The following is a 16,197-nucleotide window of genomic DNA, read 5'->3' on the forward strand; positions in this document are numbered from 1 at the left end:
ATTCGGACATCACAGAGACAGGTCACTTAATTCACGAGACGGAAGACGTGCACGAAACATTGATAAATAGTTTTATTCTTTAGCAATAACAAATGTCATCTCTCGGCTTTTAATTACTAATAGACTAAAGAAAACCACATTTAGCAGATTTTGTATTATCTTGAATAATAGTAGCAGTGATATAATACCAGCAAAACTGTTTCTTCTAAACCAACAGGATCACTAGCATTTTGATTATTATCAATCATGAACAATAATAACATATCAGGACAGAACAAAACAAAATATATATTAAGAGTTAGGCATCACCCCAAAATTAAAAAAAAAAAGCGAATGAGTGAGTATTAACACGTAAAAACATGTACGTATCATTATTGCTAACCATGAAGCAGGGGGCCTCCGTTGACTTAAATGTTAGGCCTATTACCTCATTCCTGCAATTGTGCAAACTTCCCAGGCGTCAAACTTTTTAATGTGTAGATGCTTTCGAACTGCCTTACTGAAAATATGTGGTTTTACCCAGATGCAGGCATGTGTTTTAGATACTGCCGACATGTTTACATAAGCAACCCAGTCGTCAATAGAAGTGTTCGTGCATGCTAATGTTAGTAGACCTGTAAAATAAATTAAGAAATAAACTCACTAAGAATTGTGATCGTTTATACAGCCTGCAAAATCAGTGTACCTGAAAAATAATGTACATTCATGCAACAGCCTGTAAATTGGAAGAACGTTCATGTGCCAGCCTTATAATCAGTATGCCTGAAAATCAAACTAAATTCGTGCAACAGTCTGAAAATCAATGTACATCCATGCAACGATCGTCTGAAAATCAATATACGTTCATGCAACAGCCTGTAAATCAAAGAACGTTCATGAAACAGCCTGGTAATCAGTATGCCGGAAAATCAATGCAAATCCGTGCAACAGTGTGAAAATCAAGGTACATTCATGCACAAACCTGGAAATCAAAGAGCGTTCATGTAACAGCCTGATAATCAGTATGCCTGAAAATCAATGAACGTTCATGCAACAGCTTAAAAACCAACGTACATTCATGCAAAAACCTGGAAATTAATGTACATTTATGCAAAAACCTTTAAATTAATGTACATTCTTGCAACATCCTGAATATCAGTGCACGTTAATATTTGTGTCTCTCTCCCCTCCGCCCAATTGGGGAGACATATTGTTTTTGCCCTGTCCGTCCGTCCTTCCGTCAGTCCGAGCCTACATTTGCATACTAATGTGGCTATAGGAACAATAGGTAACTGTACTTTTTCTTTGATGTCATTCATTCCATAAGGATTTTATATGGCTATTTTCCTTTTACGTGGCTAACAGAACAATTGAGAGAACAAAAGAGTAGTCACATAAATACTCGTCCATCTATCCATCCGTCCGTCTCCGATCAATAACTAGAGAACCATTTGACCTAGAACCTTCAAACGTCATAGGTGGTAGGGCTTATGGAGTATACGACCTCTATTGTTTTTGGGGTCACTCTATCAAAGGTCAAGGTCATAGAGACCTGAACACGGAAAACAATTTCCAATCCATAACTTGAGAACCACTAAATCTAGAATGTTGAAACTTCATTGGATGAATGGACATGCTGAGTAGATGATCCGTGTTGCAGCCAACCATCAGTGTCCCTTTAACTTTTGCTCCTGTCTCCTTTTGACTTTTTGTCTATTACTACTATGCTTTGGGGGAGACATGCGCTTTTCTACAAAGGCATCTTCTAGTAGAATCAGTGAACGTTCATGCAACAGCCTGCAATTCAATGTGCCTTACAATTAATGTACATTCATGCAATAGCCTGAAAATCAGTGTACGTTCATATAGCAGTCTGAAAAGCAATGTGCCTGAAAATCAACGTATGTTCCTACAGCAGTCTGAAAATCTATGTACGATTATACTACAGCCTGAAACAGGCTGAAACTCAGTATACGTTCATACAACAGTTTGAGAATCAATGCACATCAATCTAACGGCCTAATTATCAATGTAAATCAACGTAAAAACCCAAAAATCAATGTACATATATATGAAACAGTGTGCTTGAAAATGAATAGAAATGCTTAAAATTCGAAGTACGAAGGTCTTGCAAACGACTTGAATACTATGAGAACTAACGAGATAACTGTAAATTTTGCACATGTAAGTACAAAAACAAAAATAATCAAATTTGAATAGCATTAGAAAATCTTTTAATGCTATCAAGTTCCTAAAGAAGATATTTTACTAAACGCTTTTATGGCATTTAAAACAAATTTTCTTAAATCGAATATAGCATTAAAAACACATAATATTCCTGCCTATTAGCAACTTCCATTGACTGCATGCCGCTGTTAAATTACATGCAAATATCTATCTAACAACAATTATGCAATCGCCACTGAATAAGAAATTTAAGTCGAGATCGTGCAAATTGGTATTAAATGCTCCACTTATTATAAATAATTTTATTTAAACATCAATCGATCTTATGCCAAGTTTTTAAGTATCATTTTCCATTCTATTGACCCTACTTTATGTTTTGTAATTCAATTCGAACATTTAAATCTTTTTCCCGATTCTACAAAGGTGCATGTTTGTATAAAATATTTAACGAAAATGCAGTACATTAAGTTAAGGTTAAACTTCAGCATTGAAGATTTCGTATACCATTGACTCTTATGTGGCGGATATTTTAATCTGGCTGATTATATAAAAAGCACGTCTCTAGATACCCAACTATGTCAAAATATATAAATCTTCTTTAGCTTTGAATAGGTTTGCTTAATTTATCTAAAAGATAAGTCTTATTTTCACACATAAACGCTTCGAAAGTTAAAAACAAATTGTAAGTACTTGAATATATTGAAAACAAATTGTAAAAATCGTTATCAGATAGGTTAGATTTGGATGGATTGTAAGAAAAAAATGTTAAACGAATTTGGAGGAAAAATGCAAATTGCACACACACACACACGCACGCACGCACGCACGCACGTACGCACATAAATGAAAATGAAACCAAGGTAATAAATAAACTGCTTTTGTTTGCCTTCTGGTAGAGATAGCACACCTAGGTTCATAATTTCTTGATATTGGAGAATGAAAAAGAAAACTGAAATCAAGTTATATCTTTTTCTGCAGATAATATTTCAGATACAAAGCCTGTAACCGGCCACTATGATAACACAAAGCAGCGTTTTCTGACATACGAGAAAAATGTACTACAATACCATTGCGGCAGCAGTATGTGAAATGGGATACACATCTGATAGAGAAAATTCTTAAATAAATACAGACTATTATATTGGGAGTTTTAACCAATCATTAATCTAATATTTGATAGATGAATAACATATAGGGTATTACGTGTATGTAGTGATACGTATATCGAATCTTAGATTTATATTTTAAACAAATTTAAATTATTTTGATATTTGAAATTCGTCTGTGAGAAATCGAAAGGAAATCGGTAACAGATTCAAGGAGTAAATGAAGAATGAAAAGGTGCTGTTTTATTTTTATTGTTATATGGGGATATATATCTACGTAGTCTTCATATGTTTCACATTTAACGCTCTTAAATACTTTCATTTAACAAACCTTCGAGTGGTTTATCGTCTAATTTACCATGGTTCAGAGTTCAGATGCGTATTTATTTATTTATTTGGGTTTTATGGCGCACCAACACAGTATAGGTTATATGGCGTCAAACAGGACTACAAATTTTGGTTTCACATCTCATTTACATCAAAATTAAAACATGAGGTATGGAACGTTCAGATGCGTAGGAATTGGTTAGATGCGTAGGAATTGGTTAAATACTGAAGCATCTGAACGACACAATAATTAATATTCTTTTAGTTTGCTTAATTTGTAAAAGACCGTAATAAACTTGTATATAAAGTGATTCTTTACCAAATCCACATGTAAAGAAGAAACACTTACAGGAACAAAATTTATTACGCCATAGGTACACGCGTTCAATTTATCATTCTATACATCATGTAACACAATATTTCTTAACGAATTTTAATATTGGCTTTATATTACAAAAATTCAAAACATTGTGTCAGTTAGATTTTTCGCGATTTTATATTGAATTCTAGAAGATACCAACGGAATAGCAAATTAATGTTGTAATGGCATGAGGGGATTAAAGTAGGGGCAAATAGGTGTCAAAAGACGGGTATTTGAGTTTTTGAATGACGGTATTCCTTCATCGATACTACATTCACATAATACTATTTAGGATATATACTATAGAATATATTACACTGTATTTATATAATCTGAAAGATGGTTACCATGGCAACCAGTCCATTAAAACACCTGAAAATCCCATTTAAATTTTAATTAAGCAGAAAAAGTTAATGCATGTTATAACAATTACTGCAAGTATATAATTTATCTTATGTTAAATTCCATGCGTAAGTATGGAAACCCAGAGTTTAATGTGTGGACAGCAGCATTCTAATGATGTCACTACATACCAAGAGACCAGATCACAACCATCCTAGCTCCAGATATGTACAGTGCCATGTTTAAACGGCAGCTTCGTTGATTCTAATATATACTTTGTGAAGCCTTGTGATGTATGCCTACTTTGCAATGTAATTCACCAAAAGTGTTCATTCTCATTATTCACAAATATCTCAGATGCAAAATGCATGTCAAAGTGTTCCTGTGCATATAAATTATCCATGTTCAGTTAGTACGCACCATCTGTTAAACCCCTTCTTTCTTCTTCAGACATAGTTGGGAAGTCCCTACTTATGTCAATTTCGCTTTCATTATCACCAATAAGAGTTTTTTCACTCCATGTTTTCCTATAAATCATTTCTCTTGTTAGACAGGAATATCATTATTGTCAATTGACATTCATTTTTTTCAAACTTTGGGGCCAGAAAAAAACCATCATAGTCTCCACTCATTCCGACATACTAACTTAAAATTTTGACCTATGAATTTGAAATTTTGCCTTAACTGTCCGTAGATGTATAGGTTATGGCAAAGATCAGCAGCCCTGGGTAGCCCTTGGGTAGTCCTATCAGTTCATAAATGACCTAGTATTGTTCAAGACCCAAGGCATACCATGTATAAACGTATAGGTATAGATTCTGGCTACCATTTGAGACTAAGAGTAGGTACCCAGTATATGCTCTTGAGGTGAAGGTCACAGGAGATGACCGGGTATGTTTAAATCGATCTTTTTTGGCTCTCATCGTTTAAGTATTATCATAATCTTTTCAGAACTTTGAAGTCATAATTAAATGCTGGATAAGGGTATATTCAGAAAAGTTGTGAACGTCGTCGGTGAACTTTTCTGAGTCCTAAGCTGGTTCTGTGACAATTGATATGAAGCACTGTGATGAAAAAAAAAGAGAGAACTAAAACATATAAAAATTCCATCCAGAAATATTACAATAGTGTTGCGATCATTGTTTCTGAAAATGACAGTCAATAATAACATTGATCTGATTTATTTAATTAGTCTTTTCGATTGGTGTTATTGAACAACTTGTAACTCTTTAGTCTTTCCTATGTATTTGAGATTGATTTTAAACTTGTGATAATGGATCTGTATTTACAGTGCACTTAGCTTGGATCGAAAGTTAAATTTTGCACTGTTGAAATATTTCCAGTGCAAATATCTTTGTCACGACTAAATTGCATCGCAAGTTTCTTCTTTATAAATGAGTTTTTGCGATGTAAAACAAAGATCCTAATCTAATCTAAACATTAAAGAAGAAATATTTATTCTTTATCATGTAAGGCGTTTATTGCTTAAATAAAAGTTCTTGAATAGGTCTCATAATTCATGCATAGAATATTGAAATTTGCTATTTTTCAAGCAACAATTTATCATCCTGCTGGATAAATATTTATATCTTAAGATATGGAAATGTTCCTCAATACTTATAATCTGGAACCTAAATACATTTGTGTGTAGTGTTTAAAACAAATGCATATTTTTGAAGGTGGTAAATTGATCTTATGCCAAATTATTCAAGTTTCTGAGAATGAAGGGTGTACATCCATTAAAGTTTCTTTAGTAATTATATCAAGTAAAGTATTGGCCGAAAGCCCTGTCTCGTTTTGGAAAAACATATTCCATTTGCGCTTTCAGGATAATACTTATAATTGGGAATAATCTTTATGAATAATCTGTTGTCATCTGTAAAGCAAAAAGAATATATAGAAATAGTAAGAAGTTTATGCGAAAGGCACAGAAGTGACATTTTTAAGTATAAAAATCTAATGCTACTTGTTATACATTCTTGAAATATTTTTAGATTCACAATTTTTAAGGCCCTCATGTACTACCACGATAAAGAGCTTGTTAGGATCTAAAGAGAGCACCACGATAATTGAATCAAAATGGACGTATATTATAGAGTTTTTTCCGAAGTCTTGATAACATTTTAGAAACCAACCCATTTGCAAAACTTATACAGACCACACATGTACGATGTGTGACTGTTTTCTGACATAATCAACCCAGTCTTCATCGCATTTTTACATTCTTGTGCAAACACGGAAACCTTAAAACTGGTCAGTTATTTTTGTCCTTACGCTAAGTCCGGTTGTAGTTATTTGTTAGATATAGTTCATGGTCTCAGGGTCAATTATCTTTCCTACTTGCTATTATTCGGATAGTTTTTGTTCCTAATCCATCAAGATACAGTTGGATCATTTCAAACTACAATCAAGACCATTTCGTTTTAAATCACGTGGCACATTTTGCCTGTACGAAACGTAGAACAATTTTCTACTGGCATAGTGGATATACCTGCGTCAGTGATGTTTGTAAATTAAGAAAAAGAATTATAAATGTTCAGAGAATTATTACAAGTAAAAAAGCAAACATATGCGTGGACCGACTTTATTGTAAGCGCTTAGTCTCCCTGAAAAACTAACTTTTACAACATTCCAGAAAGGTGCAACTTTATCAAGTATCTAAATGTATAATTATCCCCTGCCGAAGGCGGAAGGACATAGTTTTGGCGTTGTCCGTCCGTCTGTCCGTCCGGAGCCATATCTAGGAAGTGGTTGGGGATATGAAAATAAAACTTCATATTCGTACATGTTCACCAAACTAGGGAAATGCGGCCCGTCAAGTTTCAGTCAGATTGCCAAAGTAACACCAGAGTTATGGTCCTTAGAAGTTTCTAGTGTTAACTATATAGGGTACTATAAATATGGCAATTTCTGCTTCATAACTTGTGACATATTTGACCTAGAACTTTGAAACGTAAACTGAGTTTAGACCACCATAATGTGGTAGTGGTAGTGCACACACAATTTCGTCAACCCGCCCGCTTAGCTCAGTAGGGAGAGCGTTGGTCTACGGATCGCGGGGCGCGAGTTCGATCCTAGGGCGGGGCGTATGTTCTCCGTGACGATTTGATAAAAGACATTGTGTCTGAAATCATTCGTCTTCCACGTCTGATAATTCATGTGGGGAAGTTTGCAATTACTTGCGAAGAACAGGTTTGTACAGGTACAGAATCCAGGAACACTGGTTAGGTTAACTGCCCGCCGTTAAATGACTGAAATACTGTTGAAAAACGGCGTTAAACCCAAAACAAACAAACAAGCACTATTTCGTCAGGATCTCTTTTGTAACTTCAGATTATTGCCCTTTAATTGTTTAAATAATCCACATATTTGTACATAACAAACTAACAAATTGGTAGAATTTCATTAAACTTCTTTCATTCTTTTCCATGAACATTTATTATAAACATGTGAAGTTGTGTACCCACACCCGGTCACCCCCACCGCCCTGGTCACACACCCTCCCCCGCTCCCCGCCATCCCCCAAAAATATATGTTTTTCATTCTTTTTTGTTTTTAATTATTTTAAAACCTGCCATGAATATTAATCAACATGTAAAGTTGTACCCTCCCCCACCTCGCTACTCCACCCAGTCATCCCCACCATCCGGACCATGCATCCCTCCTCCTACCCCCCCCCCCCCCCCCGCGTTATTTTTTATTTTCAATCAATATTTATTACCAAGATGTGAAGTTTTGTACCCTCACCCGGTCATTCCCCCACCCCCTACAAAAATATATATTTCCATTCCTTTTTAAAAAAAATTCAAACCTTCCATGAATGTTTAACTACATGTGAAGTTGTAACCACACCCACCAACCCCCACTCCACCACCACCCACGTTCCAGATTTCTTACTTGACTGTGCTCTCTTAAGGGCGTCTGTTCTTTTAAGTTCAAATGTACATGTTAAACAGCGACACTTGGTGCAAAACTACTCGAATACAATATTTTGTTTTAGTTACACTTCAAGCTCACATTTGAAATAAATCCATACAATTCTAAAAGGTAAGCTTATTACACATTAGTCAGGATCAACATAACATACATTTATTATATACGCTTAAAATATTTGTTTTTTTGTTAAATTGTTCTTGACTAATGACATTATTTGCTTCTTAGTAACATCCTTAACTTTTTGCCGGATACTGGTATATTTTTTTGCCATTCCTCACCACAAACCCTTTCGGCGGGGGATACCAATTCATCGAATTTGCTTGTTTACTTTCAAATATTGTGTAAACCTTTCATAAGTGATATCTAGACAAATATGTCCGAAGTATATAGTATAAAACATCAGCATGGAGTAAAATTGCATTGATTTATTCAATTGATAATGTTTATACAAATAATCTAACTATATTAGATAACGACTTACTGTCAGTATAATGTAAAATGTAAACAGTTCTTTCATTTAGCTTAAGAATTACTTCTTTTCAAATGCGACTATTATCGTATTCTTTAATGCAATAGAAGCGCGCTGCTTGCAGCACACCACATCTACAATACAATAGAAATTTTATCTAAATTGATTTGAATGAGAGCAATAAAATTTATATCTCCTTGAATATGAATTGTATGGACATTTAAAATATTGTCTAACAGAAGTTAATGATAATGTTCCCATACGAAACAACAGTTCAAAATGTATTGAGGTGACTTGAAATATAGTTAAATAAGATTTGTTTGAGGTAAACTTTATGTATAAGATAGAAAAGGAATCGTCTGCATAATTTGATTGAGAGAAAAATTCAAATACGAAATAATCGAGATCAAGGAGATGTTTGCATTGTGCTGAAAGAAACGGCTCAGGTTATATGTTACTATATCAGGGACACAATTTGAAAGACAAGGTAAGAAATAAGTAATTAATTAATTAGCGGAAAGGTCATTAAAATGACACTTACTGAATTAAAGTTTTTTTATTAACTATTGAGAATCCCTTGTATTAATTTACTATAGAAATGACGGTCAACAAAAGGTTTTTTTCTTATTTATTTAAATTATCATTTAGCAACTTATAAGTAATTTGCATCGCTGGTGTTTCATACATTGACTAAAAACTTCTGCTGAAAGAATTAGGTTTACTGTCCATTTAACAAACGATCCACGGTTTAAAATATCGCAACTGTGAAAACGTTTCGAATGCAAATATCTACACTAATTCATAACAGGAAAGGGTACTGCTTTTTTTCTGTAACACTGTAAACACATTTTATTAACCAGGTTTTCGTAGAAAACTGGTTATTAGATTGAGGTATGTCGCTGGGCGGGTGAGCGGGCGTCAAACTTGGTTTCCGCACAATAACTTTTGTTTGAAACAAGCTATAGACACAAAACCTGGCTTGTAGATAGATGGTAAGGAGACAAAGGTTGGGATTATATTTGGGGTCATTTGGTTCAAGTTCAAGGTCAATGTTGCTAAAAATAGAAAAAATGGTTTCCGCACAATAACTTTAGTTTGCATTGATGTATTGAAATTAAACTTGGCCTATAGGTAGCGTATAGAAAATCCAAGTTTGGGATTGTATATGGTGCCATTGGGGTCAAGTTCAAGGTCAGAATAACTTATTTAATCTACGCACTTAGAAAATTCCACGGTGGCGCAGTGGTCTAGAGTGTTGGGCCAAAGCTACGTTTTAGTCAGTAGGATGGAAGGGCATCGGTTCAAATCCTACTGAGATCCAAATTTTTAAAACAAATTTTTAGTTCTTTTTTTTTTTTTTTATATAAAGGTCATTTTAATACCATTCGTTCAAGGTCAAGGTCACAGTTATTAAAAATAGATTTTTTCTCTTAAATAGATTGTTTTCTTAATGTGATCATCAAAAAGGTGGTTCGTCTAGAATGTAGCTCCTTGAAATATGATAGCATGTAGTCCTATTTGTTTGCCACTAACCTTGGATTAAGGATGTAGCCCTATTTGTTTGACCGACAAGCTAACTCCTAAATACCCTCTCCCCCAAACTTTGTTTTGTGGGGGTATAATTATTACTACCACCACCATCATCATCATGGACATCATCATCACAACAATATCATCATCCTCATCATTTTATCGCTATTATTATAAAAAATGTCATAAAGTCGTTTGGAAGTGTAGAACGCCACCAAGTAAACTAATAATAGACTCGGTTAGACCGAGCATTTTCGTTAGAAATATGAAATCTGAAACACACGTCACGTCCCTTAGCTCGATCCTAGCACGGGTCTGTTATACATTTACATATCATTGACAGAGTATCCCAAAGATTATACGGCATCCTGAAATAGTCTGAAAATCATTGTACGTTCATACAACAGCTTGATCCTGAAATAGTCTGAAAATCATTGTACGTTCATACAACAGCTTGATCCTGAAATAGTCTGAAAATCATTGTACGTTCATACAACAGCTTGAAAATCAATGTAGGTAAATGTAAGCGCCTAAAAATCAATGTACATCAATGCAACAGCCTGAAAATCAATGTAAATCAATGTATCATCATGAGAACCAATGTGCCTGAAAATTGATATGTGTTCATACAACAGCCTGAAAGTTAATGTACTTTCAAGCAAGCGACTTTAAATACTAAGGGAGCTAAAGAGATAAATGTAAATTATGCACGTGTAACATTAAAAATCTTTTAATGCTATCAAGTGCATAAGAAACGCTTTTATGGCATAAGCTAGCCTTTAAACCAAATTTTCTTTTATCGAGTATAGCATTGAAAACACACAATATTCCCGCTGTTTAACAAATCATTATGTCTTATTCGAACAAATATTTATTCAACAACAATTACGCAATGAAATTTAAGTCGAGTTCGTGCAACACGACATCTAATGCATCATTTAAGTGGCAGGGGCCAGTTTCGCATTTGGCCCGGGTACGTTTTTTTTAAATAAAATAGACATATGTACTTTACAGGCATATATATTCAACTGGTTATTTATGATGTTTATAGAACTAAGGATTCCTGCGTACGAGTGATTACTGTGTAAAATAAATATGTGCATGTATCGATTTTCCTAGCTCCATGTAGACGGCCGGGTCTAAAACTTTACCTGAGGTAACGGAAGTCAGACGAACTGGAAACGGTCCTCCATCCATCCAGCTTCAGCTCAAATTTGCGAAAAAGTAAACGGTTATGTGATCATTTTCTTCCCACCATTATTTTCCTCTGGCCACATGCTTTAAAAATATGCATGTGTTTCAGGTCAGTCATTTGCAGATAATACGGTACAGGTCGCGAAAGGAGTGCATTTTGGGCCATTTTTGTCTAAAAATTTAGTGTCCTGAAACCTGCGTTTCACTCGTTTTTATCACAGAAGCAACAGAATCGGCAGACTGAAAATGTCACATAATGAAGTGCTATGTCTATGCGAGACATTCGCTCAACAATTGCCTTGAATTTGTCAAAATTGGATTTTTTTATGATTTTTTGCGCACTGGTATCAGCGCAGAGTTGTGGAGTTTTCAAATTTACTGTCCCTTGCCCCCTTATTATGAATATTTTTTATTTAAACATCAATCGATCTTACACTCAGTTTTCAAGTATAAACTGCATTCTATCTCCCCTACTTTATTTTTTTGTTATTCAATTCGAATTTTCCGATTCTACAAAAGTGCATGTTTGTATACAATAGTTAACGAATGCAATGCATTAAGTTAGGATATTATTGACTCTTTTAATCTCGCTAATTGTATAAAAAAAAAACACGTCTCTAGATATCCAACTATGCCAAAATATATAAATCTTCTCTTATTTATTTAAAAGATAAGTCTTATTTTCAAACCCAAACGCTTCGAAAGTCAACAAGAAAGTTGTAAGTGCTTGAATACATTGAAAACAAATTTAGATTTCTTTCAACCGCTTGCGTTAAAAATTAAATGTGAAGTCTGAAGAAAATGTGCAATGTTTCCTAGAGACACGAACCAGTGAAAAAGAAACTGTGTAGCTGAAAACAAGCAGGCAAGCAGGCAGGCAGAAATGACAAAAAACAAGCTGTGTAGATCGGTCTATTTATTTGTTGTCTGATTCTTGTATTCTTAAAAGTACACACATGGTTTACAGATGAATGATAACTTACAGACGTATGTCACTGAAATACTGCAGACACATGACAACCTTGTTATATATGTTAGTATAGATAGCCGCCGTTGAAATGCCATAATAATAATGGCCATAGATAAACGGAACGTCCGCGCGACATGACGTTGACGTTATAAATATTTGCACACACACAAAATAGAAAATTTATGTAATATAAAGGTAAATAAACGGCTTTGGTGTGCCTTCTGGTAAAGATTGCACACCTAGTTTCATAATGGCCCTCGGACTAAAGAGTATTATTTTCCTTTTAAGTATTAGAGAATAAAAACGCAAATGATATTCATTTATCTGTATTTGCAGATATTGTTTAAGATATCATATAACTGACCGTAAATAAAATATAAAGCTGCGTTTTCTGATATACAAGAAAAATGTGATAAAATGTTGAATCCACATCTGATAGAGAAAATTCTTAAATAAACACAGACTATTATATTGGGAGTTCATTAATCCAATATTTGATAGATGAATAACATACACGGTAGAAATCAGTACATATAGGTAGTGATAGTGTATGAAATCTACGATTTATCTATCAAACGAATCTATCTGAATTATTTTGTTATTTGGAATTCGTCTGTGAGAAATTCAAAGTGAAAAGATTAAAGGAGTAAATGAAGAATTAAAAGGTGCTATTTTATTTTTTATTTTTTTGTAAATTTGGTAAATATACAGTGCAGTCTTCAAACTCTTTAAATATTGAATACATGAACAGCTTTCATCTATTTTTTTTCCAGTTTATTCAATCTGTAGTTATCTGACATTTACTTCATGTTACCTTTTATTGAAATTGAAACGTATAAATTCATAGGGCGTCTTTCTTTTGAGTCTGTGGAATCAGGATTGTATAAATGCTAACCTATGGAACAGCCATATTTTCATGACCCAAGTTTGCTGTACTCAACTCATTGTCACTTAGTTTTATGTAGACTGCTGAGCAGGTTTCAAAAACTAGAGGTATGGAACTGATCTTATCTGACAACATGTATTTTGTTCTAATCATTCCAACTTCAAATGTTTTTTTTTTAAATTGGTTTGAAAGTACATGGCAATGTTTTGCATTGCGAAAGCACATTCGAACAATTCACTAATGGTAAAAGCGAAATAAATAAAACTTGTCCATCAAAAATTGCCAAAAAAACCCAAACACTATCATTAACATCTTGTAGTTTGCTTAATTTGTAAAATACAATAATAATATATATATAGATATGTATATAGATTGATTCCGTACCGATTGTAAACACTTACAGGGACAATATTTATTATGTCATAGGTACACACGTTCAAGTTATCATTTTATACATCTTTTAACACAATATTTCATGAGGAATTTTATATTGGCTTTATAAAATAAAATCCAAAAAATTGTCTCAGTTGGCTATATTGAATTCTATGTTGTAATGGTATAAGGGGATAAAAGTAGGAGCAAATAGGTGTCTAAAGACGGACGGGTAGTGAAATGCTTGGATCGATGTTTTGGACGGATAGTATTCCTACATTGATATAATACTGTTTAGAATATATACTGTAGTATTTTAGCACCGGAAAATTCCATTTTGTTTTTGCATCAAATTTTAATTTAGCAGGAAAAAGCGTAATACATGTTATAACAATAACTGTAACTAAATAATTTATCTTCTGTTAAATTACATGCCTAACTATGGTAACCCAGGGTTTAAAGTTTGGACAGCAGCATTCTAATGATGTTACTACATGCCATGAGACCAAGTCACAACAGTCTTGGTCCAGATATGTACAGTGCCATGTTTAAACGGCAGCGTCGTTGATTTTGATATATACTTTGTAAACCCCTATGACGTATGCCTACTTTGCAATGTAGCTCTCAAAAAGTGTCCATTCGCACTATTCACAAATATCCCAAATGAACACTGCATATCAAAATGTTCATGTGCATATATTTTGTCCATGTTGAGTTAGTACACATCATTTGTTAAATCCCTTCTTTCGTTTTATGACACCTTTGAGTCCCTTATGTCAATATCGCCTTCATTGTCACCAACTTTACAGAATGTAGTTTTCTGTCAAGAGATTCTCTTGCCATTTTCCCCTGCTTTAGACAAATATATCATTCTTGTCAATTGACGTTCAGTTTTCAAACTTTGGGGCCAGAAACAGGCATTATAGTCCCCACACATTCCAACATACTAACTCGAAATTTCGACCTATACATTTGAAATTATGACGTAATTGGACGTAGATGTATGGGTCATTGCAAAGATCAGGAGCCATTGGTTGCCCTTTGGTAGTCATATCAGTTAATAAATGATGACCTAGTAGCATTAAAGCCCCTAGCCGTACCCTGTATAAACATGTATGTATACGTTATGGCTATCATTTGAGACTAAGATTGGGTACCCAGTGTAAGATGACCGGTCGTGTTCAAATCGATCTTTCTCGGCTCTCATCGTTTTAGTATTATCATAATCCTCTCAGTACCGTGATGTCATAATAGGGATATATTCAGAAAAGTTGAGGCTGTGCATTGCACTGTATTTGTGTACATCGATGAACTTTTCGGAGTCCTAAGCTGGTTCTGTGTCAATTGATATGAAGCACACGATACATGAGAACATGCCATGAAACTGAAATATTTAAAAAAAATTCGTCCAGAAATATTACAATTGTGTTGCGATTATTGTTTCTGAAAATGACAGTCAATAATAATATTGGTCTGATTTATTTAATTAGTCTTTTCGATTGGTGGTATTGAACAATTTGTAACTCTTTAGTCTGTCCTATGTATTTGAGATTGATTTTAAACTTGTGCTAATGGATCTGTATTTACAGTGCACTTAGCTTGGACCGAAAGTTAAATTTTGTTTCTGTTGAAATATTTCGAGTGTAAATATCTGTGTCACGACTAAATTAATGAAATTGCATAGCAAGTTTCTTTTTTATAAATGAGTTTTTGCGATGTTAAACAAATATCCTAATCTAATCTAAACATTAAAGAAGAAAGGTTTATTCTTTATCATGTAAGGCGTTTACTGCTTAAATAAAAGTTCTTGAATAGGTCTCATAATTCATGCATAGAATATAGAAGACTTTTATTTTTCAAGCAACAATGTATCATCCTGTTGGATAAATATTTTTATCTTAAGATATGGAAATGTTTCTAAATAATTATAATCAGGAACCTAAATAGTGTTTTACACAAATGCATCTTTTTAAAGGTGGTAAATATAATTGATCGTATGTCATATTATTTAGGTTTTTGAGAATGAAGGTTCACATACTTGATGTAGTTTCTTTAAGACAACTACATCAAGTAAAGTGTTGACCGAAAGTCCTGTGTCGTATGGGGAAAACATATCCCATTTACGTTTTCAGGTTAATACTAATAATCGGGAGTAATCTTTATAAGAATAATCTGTCTTATCTGTAAGCAAAAACAATATATATAGGAATAGTAAGAAGTTTATGCGAAAGGCACAGAAGTGACTGTTTTAGGTATAAAAATCTAATGCTACTTGTTGTACATTCTTGCATTAGTATTTTAAGGCCCTCACGTAGTACAACGATTACGTGGGGTATAGATTTGCAGGAATTGAATCACGAGTTCAGTAGCAATAGCAATAAGATTTGTTTCTTATAAAAAAAATTGGGTGCTACGAACAACTGTTGTCACCTATATGTTATAGTGTTAGAATTTCAAGCGGGATAACTAACCGCGCTATATAGCAATACGAAGCGGAAAGGCTAGAAAGCTCTGACCAATGCCAAAGCCTTTCTTGCA

General features: G+C 33.9%; 1 protein-coding gene across 7 annotated transcripts in view; it reads left to right on the forward strand.

The window, feature by feature from the left end:
• The window catches only part of LOC123531447 (uncharacterized), an 81,360-nt gene that overhangs the window by 6,954 nt on the left and 58,209 nt on the right, over positions 1–16,197 (forward strand). For 2 of the 7 annotated variants that reach the window (XM_053518447.1, XM_053518448.1), the window contains exon 1: positions 3,376–3,507. The exons of the other annotated variants lie outside the window; for them this stretch is intronic. The gene's annotated coding sequence lies outside the window, so the exon portion shown is untranslated. Of the gene's footprint in view, positions 1–3,375; positions 3,508–16,197 lie in introns of those variants that run through there. 7 annotated transcript variants of the gene reach the window in all.

The sequence above is a fragment of the Mercenaria mercenaria genome, chromosome 11 (assembly GCF_021730395.1).
Source record: "Mercenaria mercenaria strain notata chromosome 11, MADL_Memer_1, whole genome shotgun sequence".
NCBI classification, from domain to species: Eukaryota; Metazoa; Mollusca; class Bivalvia; order Venerida; family Veneridae; genus Mercenaria; species Mercenaria mercenaria.